Raw genomic sequence first — 22,206 nt, forward strand, 5'->3', positions numbered from 1 at the left:
CCTTTTTTGGTCCACACTGGAATCGGATCACATGGCTGTTCACATCTATACAAATAGGTGTGTGCACAGGGTGTGCCAAGTGTGCCTGAGCACACCCTAATCACGCTGTACTGCACAGATTTCTCCTGCTGCTTGGCTGCAGAGAAAGGGACTGGGGAATCTCTGTTCTCATTCCTTTTCTCTGACACATCAGGGGTCTGTTTAGATCCCTGATATTTCACTAAAGGCCCCCAATGGGGCTCCTAAAATATTGTAAAAAAAATTAAAATAATAATAAAAATGTATTGTTAAAAAAAAATAAAATGAAAAAGTTATAATAAATTAAAAATAAACTACTGTACTGCCATCAATCTCTGCCCTACTGACATCGTCCACTGCTCTAGTGACATCGTCCACTGCTTTACTGCCATATACAGTGGGTACGGAAAGTATTCAGACCCCTTTAAATTTTTCACTCTTTGTTATATTGCAGCCATTTGCTAAAATCATTTAGGTTCATTCTTCTTCCTCATGAATGTACACATAGCACCCCATACTGACAGAAAAACACAGAATTGTTGACATTGTTGCAGATTTATTAAAAAAGAAAAACTGAAATATCACATGGTCCTAAGTATTCAGACCCTTTACTCAGTATTTAGTAGAAGCCCCCTTTTGATCTAATACAGCCAGGAGTCTTTTTGGGAAAGATGCAACAAGTCTTTCACACCTGGATTTGGGGATCCTCTGCCATTCCTCCTTGTAGATCCTCTCCAGTTCTGTCAGGTTGGATGGTAAACGTTGGTGGACAGCCATTTTTAGGTCTCTCCAGAGATGCTCAATTGGGTTTAAGTCAGGGCTCTGGCTGGGCCATTCAAGAACAGTCACGGAGTTGTTGTGAAGCCACTCCTTCGTTATTTTAGCTGTGTGCTTAGGGTCATTGTCTTGTTGGAAGGTAAACCTTCGGCCCAGTCTGAGGTCCAGAGCACTCTGGAGAAGGTTTTTGTCCAGGATATCCCTGTACTTGGCTGCATTCATCTTTCCCTCGATTTCAACCAGTCGTCCTGTCCCTGCAGCTGAAAAACACCCCCGCAGCATGATGCTGCCACCACCATGCTTCACTGTTGGGACTGTATTGGACAGGTGATGAGCAGTGCCTGGTTTTCTCCACACATACCACTTAGAATTAAGGCCAAAAAGTTATATTTTGGTCTCATCTCATTATTTCTCACCATCTTGGAGTCCTTCAGGTGTTTTTTAGCAAACTCCATGCGGGCTTTCATGTGTCTTACACTGAGGAGAGGCTTCAGTCGGGCCACTCTGCCATAAAGCCCCGACTGGTGGAGGGCTGCAGTGATGGTTGACTTTCTACAACTTTCTCCCATCTCCTAACTGCATCTCTGGAGCTCAGCCACAGTGATCTTTGGGTTCTTCTTTACCTCTCTCACCAAGGCTCTTCTCCCCCGATAGCTCAGTTTGGCCAGACGGCCAGCTCTAGGAAGGGTTCTGGTCGTCCCAAACGTCTTCCATTTGAGGATTATGGAGGCCACTGTGCTCTTAGGAACCTTAAGTGCAGCAGAAATCTTTTTGTAACCTTGGCCAGATCTGTGCCTTGCCACAATTCTTTCTCTGAGCTCTTCAGGCAGTTCCTTTGACCTCATGATTCTCATTTGCTCTGACATGCATTGTGATCTGGAAGGTCTTATATAGACAGGTGTGTGGCTTTCCTAATCAAGTCCAATCAGTATAATCAAACACAGCTGGACTCAAATGAAGGTGTAGAACCATCTCAAGGATGATCAGAAGAAATGGAAAGCACCTGAGTTAAATATATGAGTGTCACAGCAAAGGGTCTGAATACTTAGGACCATGTGATATTTTAGTTTTTCTTTTTTAATAAATCTGCAACAATGTCATCAATTCTGTGTTTTTCTGTCAGTATGGGGTGCTATGTGTACATTCATGAGGAAGAAGAATGAACCTAAATGATTTTAGCAAATGGCTGCAATATAACAAAGAGTGAAAAATGTAAGGGGGTCTGAATACTTTCCGTACCCACTGTATATATATATATATATATATATATATATATATATATATATATATACACACATGCATGGGTGTTAGAGCTTTCAGGTGCACACCCTAATGCAATAGGCTGCGGATACCTATGTCTATGCGATTAGATTTCTGCACCATTTGTCAGTTCGCACTGCAATCTGCAAACCGATCTGAATGTGTCATTAACTTTACATTGACACCCCCAGTGGTTCGCAGATGTCATTGTGAACCAGTGTGCGATTCAGGTGCGATGCGGGAACCGGCACTAAATTGCAGGGTTTCCTGCATCACACCAGTGCCAACCGGGACTTATAGTCTTACAAACCTCAGCATAATCTTTTTTTTCTAAATAAAAGATTTCATTGCATATGCTTTTGTGCTTACTGAAAATAGACAGGGAGCTAATACTTTGGGGTGGATTTACTAAAACTGGAGAGTGCAAAATCTGGTGCAGCTGTGCATGGTAGCCAATAAGCTTCTAGCTTCAGTTTGTTCAATGAAGCTTTAACAAAAAAAAAGCTAGAAGCTGATTGGTTTCTCTACAGAGCTGCACCAGATTTTGCACTCTCCGGTTATAGTAAATCAACCCCTTTGTCTAAGCCTACCTTCTATAAGAACTTCTATAATATAGTCAGGGACTGCTTAGCATTGTTGATACAATGAACACTTTGTTCAGAAAAATGTCATGTAAAATATAATGTATATAATGCAGGACTCTGTAATGTGCAGGGTCAGGGTTGTGTAATGCTGTGGTCAGTACAAGGTTTACTAGTACATAAAGTGCAGAGGCCAGAAGTATATAATGCACAGGGGCTCAGGGGCCAGGAGTACAAAACTATGAGAGTGCCAGAGTAAGCAAGCAATACACCACCCTCTCAGCAAAAAAAAAAAAAAACCCATCCCCTCAAAAAAATCCAGCACTAATATGCATACCTAACTTAGACCCCTCGCCCCCCCCCCCCCCCAAACACAAAATTCCTCTACAAGTCGAAATTTGCCCCAAACAAAAATGTAAACATTCCAGTCTCCTCCCAGTAAAAATCCCCCCCTTCCAGAATTCCAAAACCCTTTCTCCCAGTTCAAAACTTTCTCCCCTAAAACTCCCCCTCACGGCACAAATTTTTGTCCCCCATATCTCCCCTTCCAACACAAAAAAATTCCCCTTCCCCAAATTTCTCCTTCCAGCACAAATTCACTCTTCTCCCAATTCCCCCTCCCAGCAAAAATGATCTTTTCACAAAACCTCTTGGTCGAGCACAATCCCCCCCCCCATATCCCCCCTCCTAGAATAAATCCTCTTCATCCTCCCCCAAACTGCCTCTACCAGCCCAAAACACCAGCCCAAAAAATCCACCCACCTAACAAAAATTCCCTCATAACCCCCCTCCCAACTTAGTCCTCCATCAAAAAGTCCCTCCCTTCAGCACAAATCCTCCCTGCTCCCAAAATCCTCCCTCCCAGCACAAATCATCTTCCCGTCAGAATCTCCTTACCTGGCTGAGGGGACAAAGTGAAGTGCAGGGGAAAAATGTAAATAAAAACATAAGCGTACTGGCGGTATTCATCAGAGAACTGGAACACATTCCAGTAGAGCCGCCTGGTTCTGTGTTGGTAGGGTGTTTTTATTAAGCAGATTTTAATTTGATTTTATATACATACATTATTTTTATGTATATGGTTGTTGTCTGTTCCTTCCTGAGAGGTAACCTATGCCACATCTAATAATGTAAACCTATACTGAAAGTTCCTTTTTTCTCATTTTGGAAAATTGGAAGTGTAGCAGGTGTTCCAGGCATTGGGCCTGATGTGGGTCTGCCATTGTTACCGGTTACCTCTCCAGCCCATGTGAGCTGCGACCCTGGGTGTGAGAACTGAGGGATCATGGAACATGGATAACTCCGGCATCTTTGTTTTGTTGTTTTTATTGTAATTAAGGGGATGGGAGAAGGGAATGAGTGGGATAATCCTTTAGGCTCAACTAAGTACAACTTGGGACATTCTCAGAAAAATGTCTGTTGATGCTGTCTTGACGCCAGCCAACGCTCACTGACGCTCAGAACACGCTGTAACTTGAAAGAAGTGCTAGATCCTCGACCTTGAGTCCAGAAGATCCAGGACTGTAGAACAATGAGCTACAAACACTGCTGTACTGCAAAGTCACTAACTTCTTCCTCCAGCCTTGCACTGGCCTGAGGTAGACTGTTGTGAAATCCTGTATGGCTGCAACTCTCAATTAAGACACTGCACTCTGTGTCTTCAGGGCCTAAACTGCAGGCGCCCCCTTTAACTCTTCAGGGTCCCCTGACTAGGTACCCCCTCTGTCACTTCAGGGTCCTCAACCTAGGTACCCCCTTTACAGCTAGCTGATATCTAAGTCCAAGAACCTTCTCCGGAGTGGTCCCCTCTAACACTTCAGGTAGACCCCCAGGGGCAATCCTCAGTACTCACGACCTGTGTAGGCTTTCCTGGGACTGGGCCCCTCTCTCTCTCTCTGCAGGCTCTCGGCACACCGGATCCCCCTCAGCTCAACTCAGCACTCTCTGGATTCTCAGAGAGCACCCGAGACATCCTCTTCCTCAAACAGGAGGAGAGACAGCCGTTCTCTCTCTCCTGGGACTCTGCTCCCGCCAAAGACCCCCAGTCACGCACTTCCCACAAACTTATACCCACTCCCAGAATCCCTTGCAGCATAATCTGCCTTCTGGGGTAGTTACAAGCCTGAATGTGTCCCCTGATTGGGTTTCCTCCACCACCCTATGAGAAGCCTCTCACTGGGACCAGTGGAGAGACTCCCCTCCAGCAGGCACACCTGGAAGCCATGACACCCTGGCAATAAGAAATCATGGCCCTGCTGTTAGGCAGACAAGGCCCACTATACATTTGCCTAGCACCTACCAGGTATGGTATTGCCCTCTCATATCTTTGTTATCAGTCTGTATCATTGTGGGAAATGACTTCACATCTCATGCTTCCAGTGGAGGAGGTCATAATGAAAAGCCAACTAGGACTTGGGTCCATGACAGCATAATGCAATTTAAAATAGGTCAGTATTGTGTTATTCATTTTATATCTTCATACAGCCAAACACACTCACTGACTGGAAACCACAGAGTATAACATGAAGATCTTCTTGAAAATAGAAAGCCCCTTTAATTTCATTAAACAAACAGAGCTGAACAACACAAAGTAGTGAGAAAGTTCAGAGCCGCATGCTTCATATTTTCCATAGGCCTCATCACTCCAGCAGTTTGGCAGTCTACATCTTGGCAAGCGTCCTCACAGCAATAATTTGTTCAGCAAAAGAAAACTATCCAGGGTGTTTGAAAAGTTACAGTTTCATTTGTAATAAATGATCTGTGGGACTGGTGGGAACATTTTCCACAACACAGAGATATGGTGATCTACTATACAGTGTAATACTGCAGGAGGAGGAAGACGTGCCTCTCATCAGTTGTGTTTTCTCAGTGATATCCATCTCATCTGCCCATTGAATGTGTAGCGCTACTTCTGCAGGAGCTGTTGGATAGTATGGGTTGTCTGCTCTTTGCCTCGACCTCCTGAATGACTTCAGCTCCTCTGACACACACTAGGTTAAATGAACATAGCTTGCAATATCACAGAACTGAGAACTTACTGAAAGCAATACTATTGCACAATAATGATGCTGTGTTAGGAAACAGACACCAAATTAGTAAAGGCTAGTCTTAATATATTTTAACACAAAATAATTGGTAGCAATAAATGCATGAGAGGGGATAAGCAATAGTAGTAGTGCAACTCAACACACAGTATGATCAGTAGTTAGCAGTAAGAATAGGTGAACACTATGCACCAGGATCAGCATAAACAGTAGTAAGATCACCGTGAGTGCAGCAATAGACAGTAATATGTTTGGACTAACTGGGTTCAGGAGACTATACCGCCAAAGTGCATTAATGGTGACTATGCTAGGCCTAGGCTAACTAAACAGACGTACCCTTTAAAAAAATAATAGATAGGGGCTAGTAGAATGGCTTTGTAGGGGCAGTCCTTTATTGTTTTCTTCCACTGGCTATAGTTGGGGCCCATAAGCAGCTTTAGTGCACTTATCAATAGTCTTGATAAATCAGCATGCAGTGTAGGTGCAATTTAATAAGTAAAGTATCCTGCTTCCAGCAGCTCAGTGCCTGCCATCAGTGTGCGAATGGTGGGCAGTGAGTCCTGTCACTAGTCCCTGAAGTGTGGCTGTACACTCCTGCTATAGGATAGGGGCCCGTTGCTTTTGCCCAGATGGCTCCAGTGATTAGAAGTGAAGGAGGGGAGAGTGAGAAGATGCTCCAATCTCCCTGCAGGAGGAGGTTGTGATGTATGGGATTGGCGCTGTCCGTGCCGTTCTGCTCCTGTGTCACAGCTCTCAGGCCTCAAGCTCCATTCCACATCGGTCTGGCCTCCCACAGTAATCTGGATACACTGGCTAATTTGCTCATATGAACTCCTGTGCTGTCAGGAGCTGTCAAAAAATTCCTAGAACAGTCCGGTAAAAGCTATTCCACCACTTCCCTCTGCCTCAGTGTCCTTTTGGAACTGTAGTGTAAGGTTCCATGAATCCCATTCTATGGGCGCAGTCCTGGACTTCAATTCAATTCCTGAGCATTCTGCATCAAAGTCTAAAGCTTTTCTTGCTATAGCTCCCCCTGATTGGAGAAGGTAGTGCAGTACAGCGTAGCAGTAGAAGGTAAAACTGACTGTAGAGAGGGCGATGTCTCCTTCTGCATGTTTCTGTAGTCCAGTACCTGGCAACATATGGGAGGAGGATCTTTCCACACCAGTTATACTTATGTGTAGTGGTACACAAACAGAATGCTAAGGTTTTTTATTGTATACAAACTTTTATTGGAAGGAAACAGAAAATGGTTGTACAAAGAGAGTTGGTACATTAACAAGACAAATAATGGTATCATGTAGAGTAAACATAAATATAACATTCTTAAGTATTCTCAAGTTACACTAAACGATATCCGTGTTCCCTAAAAAAAATCAATACACATCCACTACTTTATGGCGCTGTAATCTATTTTACATTAAAATTGTTTTACTGTGTTTTTCTGCCTCCTTGTAACGTCCTCCATGAGTTCTTGAACATCTCCTTTCCCCCCATCTTAATGTCTGTTTGGAACAAGTAGTGCACATTAGGGCATCATGTGCACTGCTCTATGCCATCTCAGGAACAAGCAAGACAGAGTAGCTACATTCCTACATACAGTGAGACCATAGAGAACAAATGTAGTCACCCTCTAAGAGAAAGTTGATTCACAGCAGCACAAAAAGGAATTCAGAGACTTGAAGGAAGCTGAAAGCAATGAAAGGTATTTTTCTGAGTTTAACCACTTTACCGCTGCTCACTAGAGCTCTACTGCGGCAAAGTGGTTCGATAACGTCTGGCGACGTTCCCCTCTCTCGGCGGCGTGCGCGCACCGCCAGAGGCCCGCTCCCGCTGTATTCAGTCACAGTGGGAGTCGGGCCAGGGGAGGAGCAGTGGCGATCGCCGCTGCTCTTCCCCGATCGTCGGGGAATCGAGTGTGGAGATCCGCCCGCTTGTGTAAACAAAGCGGGCGGATCTCCTAAGTGACAGGCAGGGTCAGATTGCAGGGTTCAGCATAGCTGAACCTGCGATCTGTCCCTGTGTCACTCAGTCACCTCCCCCCACACATGTCAGTAAGCACCAGGCATACATTAACCCCTCCCTCTCCAATAAAATTAACCCCTTCCCTGCCAGTGTCATTTTTACAGTAACAGTGCATATTTATAGCACTGATTACTGTAGTAATGTCACTGGTACCCCCAAAAGTGTCAAAAATGTCAGTCAAGGGACCGATCTGTCTGCCGCAATGTCGCAGTCCCGCAAAAAAAATCGCAGATCGCCGCCATTACTCATTAAAAAAAAAAAAACACCAAAAAAGACAGAAATCTTTCTCTTAGTTAGTAAACGCAATAACTTTTGCGCAAACCAATCAAAATACGCTTATTGCGATTTTTTTTTACCAAACATATATAGCAGAAAACAAATTGGCCTAAACTGATAAAAAATTTTGATTTTTACATTTTTTTGGGGGGGAATTTCATATAAAAAAATGTGAAACATATTGTTATTTTTTCAAAATTGTCGCTATTTTTTTGTTTATAGCGCAAAAAGTAAAAATCGCACAGGTGATCAAATACCACCAAAAGAAAGCTCTATTTGTGGGAAAAAAAGGACGTAAATTTCGTTTGGGTACGGCATTGTATAACCGCGCAATTGTCAGTTAAAGTTGCACAGTGCCGAATGGCAAAAAGTGGCCCAGACAAAAGACAGCAAAATCCTCCGGTGGTAAAGTGGTTAAGTGTTACTAAACCCAGGACCCTGCATTCACTATATCTGCTCTCCCACAGTACAAAGAACATGGAAATGCAATTAGTTTAGTTACTATAAACTGCTAAATACCTTTTCTCATCAGCAGTATATAGCTCTCCTCTTTTCCTATGAGTGTTCTGTAGCACTACTCCCTTGGGAGCTGCTGGTTACAGGTTCCCCTGGGTTACCATTAGCAACAACATGACAGTTCAACATTTTTCCAAATGTTTTGGCTCAGTCAGGAAACAGTCTAGTAGCTTTGGTTTTTGTGTGTTTATTTAGAACTTGGGTAGGAGAAGGAAATGAGTGGGTTACTCCAACTTGTATAACTATACACAATCTGCTGGGATGACTGATTAATGCTGATAAACACTGAGCAATGCTGAATAGCACTGTATAAGGCTAGTCACGACTAGGCCGCTGCTTCACCTTGTCATAAGCAGTGAAATAGAATTGAGTGAACTTCCTGAGGTAAACTGTGCTGTACTGCAGAACAATCTTCAGGGCCCTTCCTGGCACCTCCTTTGTTCCTATTCTTCAGGGTCAACTTCCTGGCACCCCCTTTACTGATACACTCCTTGTGTGAACTAGCTCCTTGATCCCCCGACTTCTCTGGAGTGGTCCCCTCTCCTAGGAGGACCCTGTGGCAAATCCCCGAGTACTCACGACACTGATTTTCCTGAGAGACTCTGCCACCAGCTCCACTGTCAGAACTCTGGATCCTCTGCAGCTCAGCTCCACACCCGGTTCACTAGGCCGACTGCCTGAACCAACTTCCTCACACCTGCAGGAGGAGAGACCAGCCGTCTGCTTCCTCCTGGGACTCTGCTTCCCGCCAAAGACGCCCTGTCACATGTCCCCTCCATATTTATGGTCAATCCCAGGGTGCATTGCAGGAATGCCATCCCACTGGGACTGCCATATAACATGATGTGTTACTGGCTGGGTTTCCTCCACTGTCCAACAAGCTCCCTCATTGGAAACAGTGGGGACACTCCCTCAAGCCCAGTGAATCACACCTGGAAACATGTGACATGCAAACTAATAGATCAAGCTTCCCTGATAAGCAGCAGGAGCAACAGGTGCTTTCACCTGGCACCTACCTAACTAGGAGGGTGCTACAGTTCTATGAGGCTGCAGGACCCCTGACCCTCTGTCTGGACAGTGCTGATTGGCCCTGTGCTGATCACATGCACCCTCCCAAGAAAAATAAAAAACTCTCTAGCAGTACACACCAAACTGACATGTGCAGAGTGCCTCCAAAGGCTCGGTACTATCAGGAGACAGATTGGGGACAGTGGAAGAAGGGGATCAAAGAAGACAGGATCAAACAGCCTTTTTTACACAATGGATTAACCCCTTAGGTTCCTCAGTGAGTATAATAAACATGCTTTACTGCATACTGTATACAGACTGATTTACTGTTGTGGGTTTAGTAACATTTTAGGGATACATATTTGAATATAATGTTTTTTTCATTCAGAGTTTAGTGTCACTTTAAGTCCAAATTTGTACACTTGCGCTTGCCCCGCACATACAGTATCTCACAAAAGTGAGTAAGCCCCTCACATTTTTGTAAATATTTTATTATATCTTTTCATGGGACAACACTGAATAAATGACACTTTGCTACAATGTAAAGTAGTGAGTGTACAGCTTGTATAACAGTGAAAATTTGCTGTCCCCTCAAAATAACACACAGCCATTATTGTCCAAACCACTGGCAACAAAAGGGAGTGAAAATGTCCAAGTTGTGCCCAATTAGGTTTTTTTCCTCCCTGGTGTCATGTGACTCATTAGTGTTACAAGGTCTCAGGTGTGAATGGGGAGCAGGTGTGTTAAATGTGGTGTTATCGCTCTCACTCTCTCATACTGGTCACTGGGAGTTCAACATGGTACCTCATGGCAAAGAACTCTCTGAGGATCTGAAAAAAATAATTGTTGTTCTACATAAAGATGGCCTAGCCCTAGGCTATAAGAAGACTGCCAAGACCCTGAAAGTGAGCTGCAGCACGGTGGCCAAGACCATACATTGGTTTAACAGGACAGGTTAAAGAAGCTGAGTGCACGTGCTCAGCGCCATATCCAGAGGTTGTCTTTGGGAAATGGACGTATGAGTGCTGCCAGCATTGCTGCAGAGATTGAAGGGGTGGGGGGGTCAGCCTGTCAGTGCTCAGACCATACGCCGCACACTGCATCAAATTGGTCTGCATGGCTGTCGTCGCAGAAGGAAGCCTCTTCTAAAGATGATGCACAAGAAAGCCTGCAAACAGTTTGCTGAAGACAAGCAGACTAAGGACATGGATTACTGGAACCATGTCCTGTGGTCTGATGAGACCAAGATAAACATATTTGGTTCAGATGGTGTCAAGCGTGTGTGGGGGCAACCAAGTGAGGAGTACAAAGACAAGTGTGTCTTGCCTACAGTCAAGCATGGTGGTGGGAGTGTCATGGTCAGGAGCTGCATGAGTGCTGCCGGCACTGGGGAGCTACAGTTCATTGAGGGAACCATGAATGCCAACATAACTGCCTTGCTAAAGAAGCTGAGGGTAAAGGTTATTGACTGGCCAAGCATGTCTCCAGACCTAAAACCTATTGAGCATCTATGGGGCATTCTCAAATGGAAGGTGGAGGAGCGCAAGGTCTCTAACATCCACCAGCTCTGTGATGTCATCATGAAGGAGTGGAAGAGGACTCCAGTGGAAACCTGTGAAGCTCTGGTGAACTCCATGCCCAAGAGGGTTAAGGCAGTGCTGGAAAATAATGTTGGCCACACAAAATATTGACACTTTGGGCCCAGTTTGGACTTTTCACTTAGGGTTGTACTCACGTTTGTTGCCAGCGGTTTCCATTAATGGCTGTTGAGTTATTTTGAGGGGAGAAACAATGTACAGTATTATATAAGCACTACTTTACATTGTAGCAAAGTGTAATTTCTTCAGTGTTGTCACAAGAAAAGATAAAATAAAATATTACCAAAAATGTGAGGGGTGTACTCACTTTTGTGAGATATTGTAAGTGGGTGGTCATGCAATCATCCTTTACCAGGGCCAGATAGGATAGTGGGAAATTTCCTGGCAGACTGGCTGCCCAGGGGCTGCTGTTGGTTATGAGCTCTGAGATTTTTTTCTTTTTTTTTTTTCACAAGAGCAGCGGCCGGTGCTGCCCACTACATTAGCGCTAGTGCCTGGCGGAGTGATATGCTTTTTTGTCGTCTGGCTGAGTCAGGCCTTTCACAGTAAGAGCTCCAGTACAGGTGGGCGGAGCTAGAAGAGCTTACACAGCAGTTCCAATCGCTGCTTCTTGCCCAGCACACTCTGGCTCTCCCTGAGGGAAGATCTGATAGGACAGAGATGGCAGTGTTCACCTTCTCCCCCGTGAGTCCTGACCTTCTCTGCCTTCCACCCTCTACTATGCTGTATGTAAACCTGCCCTGCATCTTGCATTGCAGTGTTACTAAGAGAGAGAGAGAGCAACTTTCTTGAATAGGTTAGGGATATACTGGGACCTCTGTGGTGATACATAGATGTATTCCAAACACACATCTTTTTTATATAGTATGTCTATGGAATACATCAATGTATCACCTCCAGAAGTCCAAACATATTCCTAACCTATTAGAAAATCTAAGTATAAACAGCAATGAATGTTATTGCATAATAAAGCCAACTCCAGGAAAGTAAAAAAAAAAAAGTCCACCCTTGCAGTGTAGGTGTGGGGAGGGGGAGGGGTAGAAACAGCCTCTTTTACCTTATTCCATGTTGCAGCCAGCTCCAGTGCTCTCTTCCTCCACACAAAGCCCTGACACCATCACATACCATACAGGGACATTATCGCTTCTCGGCCTTTTGGCTAAGATCAAGTGTAGTATCTGTTCTTATCAGTTGGTATGGGCCTTAGCTAGTACCAGTATGACCGAAACCCGGAGCGCTCTGAGTATTGAGGTATGGGGAGTAGGTCATCTGGGAAAGCATGTGGGGCCCGCCGCCTTCTGATTCGAATGGGTTGAACTGTCCTAACCAGTTTGAAGGGAGCAGGAAAGCCGGTCTGGAGGGCGAGCCCGGTGGAACTGCTCCTGGATGTAATGGGCTGAGGAACAGGATGGCGAGGGGAGGGCTTTCTCTCCTGGGTTTTGATCTGGCTTGCTGACGGGCCTGTCCCCAGTTGTAGGTAAGCTCTCTCTAAGCTGTCCAGGTTCTGATGTCTGCTGGTGGGGATAGGCTACACTCGGTCTGGCTGGGGGCTGAGATTGAAAAAGCCTGTAGTGTAAGTGCCCCTGGGGTGGCAGCCCAGGGGTGCTTTAATTTCTCACTGGTGAGGGGCAGCTCGCTGTGAGTTTTTTTGGCACCTTGGTCACTGCACACCTTTTTCGCACCTGCCTCTTGGGACAGGCCTTTTGGCTTGCACCAGAGGAATTTTTTATTCCGGCTGGAAGGCCTGCCTTGGTTCCTCACATGGCACCATTGCACTTTCCCCACTTCCCCTTCCCCACTTCTTTGTTGTGTCTGTCCTTTTCTTTGGAGTCCGTCACCTGCACTGTCACCTTTGTTTTCTTTATTTGCACAGACTGGAGTGTGTGGGTCCTCGGGCCCAGCCTTAAGTCTTGGGAGGGGGTGGATATGGCCTTTTGACTTAGTTCGCCCTCTCCCATGGGGTCTCCCTTCGGGGGAGCCCTACTTAGTACTCGGTGGGGGCTGTTTCGGCAGTCCCCCTGAAGAACGGGGTCTGTCTGGTTTCGGCCAGACAGACCATGAGTACCTTATGTCCCTGTCAGGAGTCTTGCGCCCCGGGGGATTGAGGTTTTGGGTCCTACCTCTTCGGAGGGAAGACCATTCGATTTTGCACACCCTGTGCTTTTTTGTGTTCTCACCTTGTGTGTGTGCACTTTTTTATGCACCGGGTGGAGTCTTTTGAGTGTGTTGCACACGCTACGGGCTTAAAAAAAAAAAAAAACAGGGACATTAACCCTGTATAGTATGATGGGGAGCCTGGAGTGTGAACACAGCCAGTAACTTACATAGAAGCTGAAGGAGACAAGTCACAGCACTGGAGGAAGCCTACAGGAGCAAGGAAAAAGGTAAAGCTGGCTACACATAGATTGAGATTTGTCTAGTTCAGCAGGGAACATCTGAATTTCAATCTGAGTGTAGCTTCCCCTGTTAGAAGCCTATCATTAGATCAGCTTCTGTTGAACAGGACTGCTGGAAAACCTTGTTTAATCAGCGGATTGCAGCCATTTGGCTGCACCACTAATCCGTGTATTCACACAAGATCGCACCTGGATCACTATTTTTTTATGAACGCTAACTGTTGCTTTATTTGCACCAGGATTATTTTTTATAGTTGTGAACTCTTTCACCAGTCCTATTATGCTTTAATCCCTTATATATATATATATATATATATATATATATATATATATATATATATATATATATATATCTTCCTATTTATTATTGTATTTATATGCCACTGCCATTTTTATCTTGGATCCACCTTTATTGTCACCCAGTCAGTTCTGGATGACCATCACTGGTATCATACTACAGTTTTTGTAGTAGCACTACCGAGCACCTTACTCTGATTTTATCTACAGCACCTGTACCATCATCCTTTGTTTTCTGATAAATTGGTTATATCACTCTAGTTTTACTTCACCCATTAGTGTCACCTAATTATTATTGTAGGATTGGCACTGCAGTCACGTTATAATATTTGCAAAAGCACCACTTAAGCACCTTATACGGAGACCCTGTTTACAGCACTGAGGTCACTTTTAATTTGTGTATATCACCATAATCCTACTATACCTGTGTATTATATCGCCCTACTGTTATATGTATACGATGAGTGCAGCTTCACTATTGTATTGTTTCTAGAGCTATTCAGTGTTTTTGGCAAGGCTGAACTAGGAGCTGCAGCTTTTCCTTGCTGTCTGCTATCTCTGTATCGTCATCTCATCTCTGTTGTGATAGCACAGGGGTTCTCACTCACTTGATTAATATACAATTAAATAGTATAAAATAGCTGCGCTATGCACCACTTAAAGCGGAGTTCCGGGCACAGAAGTCATTTTTTAATAAACATACCCCCGGGACAGTCAGGGCTAGCACATTCCACAATGGCTAGCCTCTGATCTGTCCCGGTTCGCACTTACCTTTTAGAAGAAATACTTACTTATAAAATTTCTTCCACAGCGTTGCCATCTCTCTTGTGGGCAGCTGAAGCCGGCGCGGTCCTCTTCTGTGTCTTCTTCCGCGTCTTCTTGTCCCAGAATGCGCCTGCACCGGCCCCTCTCGTCACTTCCGGTGCGGCGCCGTTGATTCCTGGGAGCGATGACGTTCAGCTCCCAGGAATCATAGCGAGACAGGAAGTGACGGGGTGAGCCGCGGCTCCGAGGGAGGAAGTACTCTGAGGTGAGTATTTACGATCTTCAATTAAAAGGTAAGTAAACAAAAAAAAAAAATAACTATCCAATTCCTTTTCAGGTGATCTCGAACTAGCGGAGGGGCAAAAAAAAAAAAAATTGTTTTTGTGCCCGGAACTCCGCTTTAACTAGAACTCGTATAACACTTGATTGAGTAAGTTACATAAATAAATATATAATGATATAAAAAGCAGCTACACAAAATGATCCTGAAACAATCATAAAGCATAAAAAGGGTAAAATTGTAGCGCTTAAAAAACAATAAAAAAATCCGTATAAAAAGGAAAAGTCCTTTAAAATCAATCCAAGCAATGGATAACCACGTGTGGACGGAAATTATAGTGTACAGTCCGCTTTCCCTTAAAAGGCCACGTGACATAGACCACCACCAAGAGAGGTATCTTAAATACCCTTACCAGATCTCACCATGTATTGAGCAGTACACAGCTATAAACATCAATGGACATAAGATCGGTTCCCAGCAGATATCCAAGGTACACTAGGTCATAAACGCTGATATCCTCTCGCACTTGATCTCAAAAAGACAGAAGAGGAGCCTCTCATGGTGCAATACGTTCTTAAAAGATTTTATTGCATAAAAGTAACAAATATTGCACTCACATTTATTGCAGAGTGGCAGCAGCGTTTCAGTGTATATTCATCCCGATGTTTCTAACCAAGAAGATGGCCGCCGTCGTCCTCTACTGCCCATGCGCCCGCCTCCACCAATGGGAACGCCCGACGTACGTTTCGTCATATACAATTGTGGTCAGGGAATCAACAGAGTGAATTATACCATTTAATAAAGTACGGTTGAAGCGTGCCGAAACCGTGGTTCGGGCAGGCCTGTAAATAAAGAGGGCCCACCAAGTTGGAATTGTTAAAAAAAGGGGAGTGGAGGGAGGGATACCCGAAAACGTCAGCCCAGTGAGGAGGGCGGCCTGACGTTAAATAGGCCGGCCCCTCCCCTCCCACAACTGCAGGCTCCACCTGCCCATTTGTGGTCAGGGAATCAACAGAGTGAATTATACCATTTAATGAAGTACGGTTGAAGCGTGCCGAAACCGTGGTTCGGGCAGGCCTGTAAATAAAGAGGGCAAAAAGTATAAACTTAACCAAAACAACCTTTAATACACACATATCCCAAAACGGAAAGAAGCGAAACCTGTAGTGTTATGTGGCCAGTTCTCTAAAAGCCAGTCTGAGTTCATTCTCCGGCTGGGGAATGTACCGGCTGTAAGCGGAGGACTTCCATCGGCCCATCCTTTTGATTATATGCACGGGTATGTTGTGACTAGACGCAGCCGAAGCTGCCCCTATACGAAAGGAATGACCTGAGAATGCTGCGGGGTCGCAACCTATTTTGGAGAGCAGGGTTCTCACATACTGCATGAATTTCGAGGTGGTGAGTGGCAAGCCATGGAGACTCAGAAGGGGGGCATCTGGGCCACGACCTGTCAAGGATGGGAGAAGATGGTCCAGTAACCGGACCGGGCACCACTGATTGCCTGTAGGGTACAGGGGAACGTCAACCGGATGTCCCACCTAGTTGGTTTTGGAGTGACGTAGTGTCAGGAGGAAATGATCCCCTACTTTGATCAAATCTGCCACCCTCAGCAAGTTGGAGGCCCCGTTTAACCTTCCCGTGGTGAACTCGCTGGGACGCAAGAATCCATAGAAGGCCAGGTATATGGCAAACTTGATAACACTATTTGTTCCTGCTTCAAACGGCCGTGCGTCCAACATGTCAGACAAGGCCCTAAACCTGAAGCTGTTGATCGGTTGACATCTCGTGGGCTTGCAGCCCTCCAAGCGAAGGATGCATTTTAAGATGTTTTTTATTGGCCTGGAAGACATGAAAGCACTGTGACTGGGATGTGTGTTGATCACATGAAACTGCACCCCTGCGAGATAAAGCTTAAACCGCGCTGTGGACGAGTTTCAGATTTAAGTGGCAAAAGGAGGTGAACGCCACCATGGTGTCTAAGGAAAAAGGATCCGAGATGCTGTACTCCGTGATGAATATGGAGAAGATGGTCAGAGCCCGATCGTATGAGCGCCTAGTGTTGACCGCGAGTGCTGATTGAGCTAGCGTGCTCCCATGGGCCATGAGTTTGGCTAGTCCAGGATGAGATCTTGAAATCGAGGTGGCGTGTCTGGAATACTCGCGGCTGTGGGGTGCAACTGGAAAAAGACCTGCAATTTGCAACGAGAAAGGGCGTCAGCTGCTGAGTTGTGGGAACCTGGCACGTGCTCGCAAATTAAGTGGAACTGTAGGGTGGCGGCGAGCCAAGTGAGTCTCCTGACTAGGCTCATAATGGTGAGAGATGAGGAACGGCCCTTGTTGATTATGTCCCAGGCCGCCATGTTGTCCGAAACATTTTACTGTCTGACCTCCCCACCGGTGTCCCCACACCCGGGTTGCTGCCACTATGGGATAAATTTAGAAAAGGGCGGAAGTGCGGTTAAAAGACGGTAGACTGGCAGTCTCGGGTGGCCAAAAATCTCTGAACCAGTTGACCCCCCAAATGGCTGCAAACCCTGAATGTGCTGCCGCATCGGTCCATAAGACTGGGGAGTGGTCGGAAAAAGGCTGGATGAACATGTTCACCCCGTTCCAATGTGCCAGGAACTGCCTCCACATGGACAAGTCCGCCTTGGCCTGCCCGTCCAACGAGATAGTGCTCCCGTCATGCGGGAGGCCAGGGAGCAGACAGAGGAGCCTGGAGACAAAAGCACGGCCTTGGGGAATAATTCTCATGGCGTAGTTCAGGGAACCTAGAAGAGACAGGAAGTCTTTCCGGGATGCGGAACCTCTAACGAGGAACCCCTCGATCTCTGCCTTGATCCTCTGGACTTTTTCCAGGGGCAGACTTGCCTGCATGGCGACCGAATCTAGGCAATTGCCTAGGAAGGTCAGTTTGGTGGAGGGACCTATTGTTTTGTCTTTGGCTACCGGAACCCCTAGGGCCGAAAAGAGTGCCACCATTTTTACCAGGCTGAGCGGAGTGGCTGTGGGACTTTCCACTGTCAGGAAATCATCTAGGTAATGGATGATGACTGGACAGCAACCAATATTTAATAGGAGCCAGCACAGAGCCTCTGCGAACAAATCAAAAATCTTGGGGCTGCTTTTGGCCCCAAAGGTCAGGCGAATGGCGAAATAGTAGAACCCCCTCCATTTCGCACCATGCAGATGCCACAGTGATGGGTGTATGGGCAGCAACTTGAAAGCATTGGAAATGTCCGTCTTCCCGAGCCAAGCCGCTTTCCTGGCTTTCAGGATAGCCTGTATGGCGTGATCCACTGTAGTGTACTGTAGGGAAAACTCTTCAGAAGGAATAAGAGAATTGAGGCTTGGCATGGAGATGGAATGAGGAGCCGAGAGGTCTATGATCAATCGTTTTTTATTGTTATATTTCCCGGTGGCTACCCCCAATGGGTTGGTTCGCCAGCAGGAAAAAGGAGGGGTACAGAAAAGCCCTAACATGAAACCCTTGTCTACTTCTGCTTGCAAAAGAGTGTCTACTACAGCTGGGTCAGCCGAGGCTGATTGTAGGTTTTTACACTCGATTGTACCTGACGGGAGTGCCACCAGACCCGTGTGGAACCCTCTCGTGAAGCCTGAAACTAAAAACTCGACTAAGTCCGGAGAGGGATGGGATTTCAAGAAGAAGGCCAGGGAATCGACCTGCACCTCGGTCAGTCAGCTTTTGGGGAAAAGGCGACTGGGGCACATGGACTTGGCGTGTGCCCGGAAGCAGGTGGAGCAGATATGCAACAACCTACAGGCACTGAAGCTGCAGCCACCCGCGTTGAAGTTGTTGCATACCTGTGCCTTGCCCAAGAACACTATCGGTCTCCCCAATTTATCTTTGGCGGACTTCTGATCAGACCTGCTGGGGCCCGGGGTGACCTCGCTGGCGGCGGAAGAACTGGGCTCAACGGCACACAAGTTGGTGGAGTGTTAGTTTGATGCGCAAGTGGAGCAAGCAGGTGGCACGAGCCTGGCAAAATGGCGACAGAACAACTTGGTGTCCAGCTGGCCCCAATCTATCCTGATGTTGAACTGGGCAAAGGTGGCCGCCGCCTTGGCTGAGAATGAGCGGTGATAATCGTAGAAGGTGGTGCCGCCGTACTTATGCCCCAGGTCAACCAACTTGTGTAGATACAAGTCCAGCTCTTCTCTGCGATGAGGGAAGTTAAAGCAGACCACATCCCTGAACAGACCAAAGGCCAAGAGAAACTTGGGAATGGACAGCTTCCTGTTCAGTCTGAGGTCCTTGGCTTTCAGAACCACCGACAGGTCCCCATAATTGTAGACCTTGCTCTCGACTATGTTGTGGGACGCAATTAACAGCGACATAAGATTCATGTCCTTCCCCTCCAGAATGTCTTTCCTGATGTTGGGCGGGACCATGTGCGCTGGTGTAATAATGTGAGAAATGGGGCCTAAAGGAGTTGGCGTACCTGCGAAGGTGCCCTGAGGGGTTGGCAAGTCAAAGACCTGAGAGGGCAGGGAACCTGGGGAAGCTGCGGAGGCCGGTGCGGGGGATTCTAATTTTTCCAACCTCTGATTTAGGCTACTAACGGAAGCCAGAATAGACGCCATGGTGGCCTGGATTTCAGCTAAAGTGTCCTTGACACTGTCCTGTGCGTCCAGTCCCTGGTTGCGGGTTGACGGTGTTGGATACCAAGATCCTGTACAACTCTGCCTTCCTGGCTGTGGCTGGAAATGGTATGCCCCTCGTCTCAACTCGGCGTCAATCTTGGGAATGGTCCATGTCCTCATAGAACCGGGACTTGACAGAACCTGGCTACCTCCTGCGACGGGAACGGAAACCGGAGTGGGTGGCCTGGCTGGCGTGCTAGGCAGGGAGAAGTCGTCTCCTTGGTCTGATGCACGAGACATGCTGAGATGACATGGGAGGAAAAGGGGAGATGAAAAACTCATATGACAGGGCGTTAACTGGTGCTTTTTTTTTTTTGACCCGGAAGAAAATTTTAGGGAAACGGGGGACATGAGGCCCTGCTAAACCCCAGCGGCTGGTAGAGGCGCTATCTATGATTTGGACCTAAGCTGTACCATGGACGATGGTGGGTGTAGGCCTCTGGGAAGGTGAAGCCCTGACTACCCTGACCAAAATAGCGAGGCGCTAGCTATGATTTGGGCCGATGGGCGAAAGTACCTCCTTGAGAGGATGGGTGTTGGTCTCGCGATAACTAAGAAGTGACCTGCCTAAGCTCCTGACCCCCTGCCCCTGCCCCCCCTTTGCGCCAGTTAACAAAGAGGGGGAACTCTTGGTAATGGAACAGCATACCTTAGATCACTCTTGAGGGGTCTTAAGCTTGGTTGAACGTCTGGTAATGTTCAAGCGAACTACCTGTGGGTAAGCAAAGCTGTGGTTGACGCTATGGATGTGAGATGACATGGGAAACTGACTCAAACGAAGTAATAAGCCCTACGAGCGCCAACCCTAGTGTGCGAGGGGGGCCGGCCTGCGTAGGTGCCCCCCTGGACCGGACCTATGACTAAAAGGGGGGGGGGGCTAACCCATACAGAGGTATGAACCAGGAGATGGCGTGACCTGACAGTGGCGTGTGCCAGTTGTGCGTACGTGCGGTTAGATGGACGGGTAACCGAGGATGCGTATAGAACGTGGGTCTCAAACTTGTGGCGTGGAGACCGGGGAAAGGAAGGGAACAGCGGGGGGGGGGGGGGGCGTGCCCTGAGTGAACAGCACAGGTGAAATGGTGAGGCAGCCCAGGGGAGAAGGTGCATAGTGTATGTCCTGTGGGACTCCCTCCCCCCTCTTTGCTGGATACATGGGGGATGTCTCTTTGCTGGATACATGGGGGATGTCTCTTTGCTGGATACATGGGGGATGTCTCTTTGCTGGATGTATGGGGCAAGTCTCCTTGCTGGATATATGGGCATGTCTCCTTGTTGGATATATAGGGGCATACCTCTTTGCTGGATATATGGGGAATATCTCTTTGCTGGATATATGGGGCATGTCTCTTTGCTGGATATATGAAGGATGTTTCTTTGGTAAATATATGGGGCATGTCTGGACATATGGAGGAGGATTTAAGGCTCCTAATATATGCAATTTAAACAGGTAATTTTTATCGCTTGAATTATTTTTCACATTATGGAGGTGAGTGGGGCATCGTGTCTAAGTTTTATCTAAGGCCTTACAAAGCCTAGAGCCACCTCTGGGAATATCTTGCCAAAAATGAAATTTCTGTTGCAGACAATAACTAAATTCTGACTTGTATCTTAGTGCAGGTGGTGGTCAGGAGTAAAAGAGAATCAATTGACTGCTCTGTACAACGCATTTTTTTTCGTAATGAATAACAAAAGTATAGGTTTCAAATATTTTATTTCCAAAACAAATGTAGTCAGTACTGCACACACACACAATATAACAGTGCTTATGGACTTTTTATAAATGTTTATTGCAAATTTTATATGAAGAAAAGTTAACTACTGTAAGCACCCCCGTCAGTGTTCTATGGTTTGTTTTAACACTCTGCCACTTTTGCTGGACAGCTTGATTTGTTATCGGAAGTTGAAAAATAATAGACTAACTGACCAGATCAACAGATAATAAACCTAAGTTAAAGGGAGGAATCAGAAAAAGAAAAACCGTTGTGTTAATGATGCTGTCAGACTGTATCATATAGGTCTTTTTTTATTTTGCACATAGGTACACTATAAAGCAGAACCTTTAAGCAGTTTTGTGCTTATCTTTTACATTTATTTTACATCTGTGGTCCTACAGCCTCCTACGATACCTACAGTACATCACATCTCCCAAGAGCCTGAAGGATTGGGCACGCAAAACAGCTGGAGGGTAGGAAGAGAGTACCAACGTGTCATTGGTAGCTGGCTGCCTGCTAAAGAGGACCATGATGGCAGCACGGGGTCCTGGGTATTTTACCTGAACAGCAAAGCTCATTGGGGGGTGATGCTGGATTAGTTGTGTGGGTGAGTATGTGTTTTGAAGAGAATGCAGCAATACAGGTAGGAAGGGAAAAAAATAAAATAATAACATGGGGGTCGTTAAGTAATGCTTTTATCTGCAGTCTGTGGATGTCAACCACAAATGTGAAGCCACATGGCCTTAGCTATTAATTTTTAAAGCAAATGGTTTTGGATCCTCAGCATCCTTGTAAAGCTTTAATATGAGACAGTGCCAACAATCTCATAAGGGGCGCAGGGGCGCCGCCCCCCAAATTTATAGAACAATTTATTTTTAAATAAATTATAATATAACCAACATTTTTTAAAATTTTAAAGATAAAAATGTTAGACATATTATAATTTATTTAAAAATAAATCATTCCACTGTGCAGGTGCACC

The sequence above is a fragment of the Pelophylax lessonae genome (assembly GCF_965119305.1).
Source record: "Pelophylax lessonae genome assembly, chromosome: 5".
Classification (NCBI taxonomy): domain Eukaryota; kingdom Metazoa; phylum Chordata; class Amphibia; order Anura; family Ranidae; genus Pelophylax; species Pelophylax lessonae.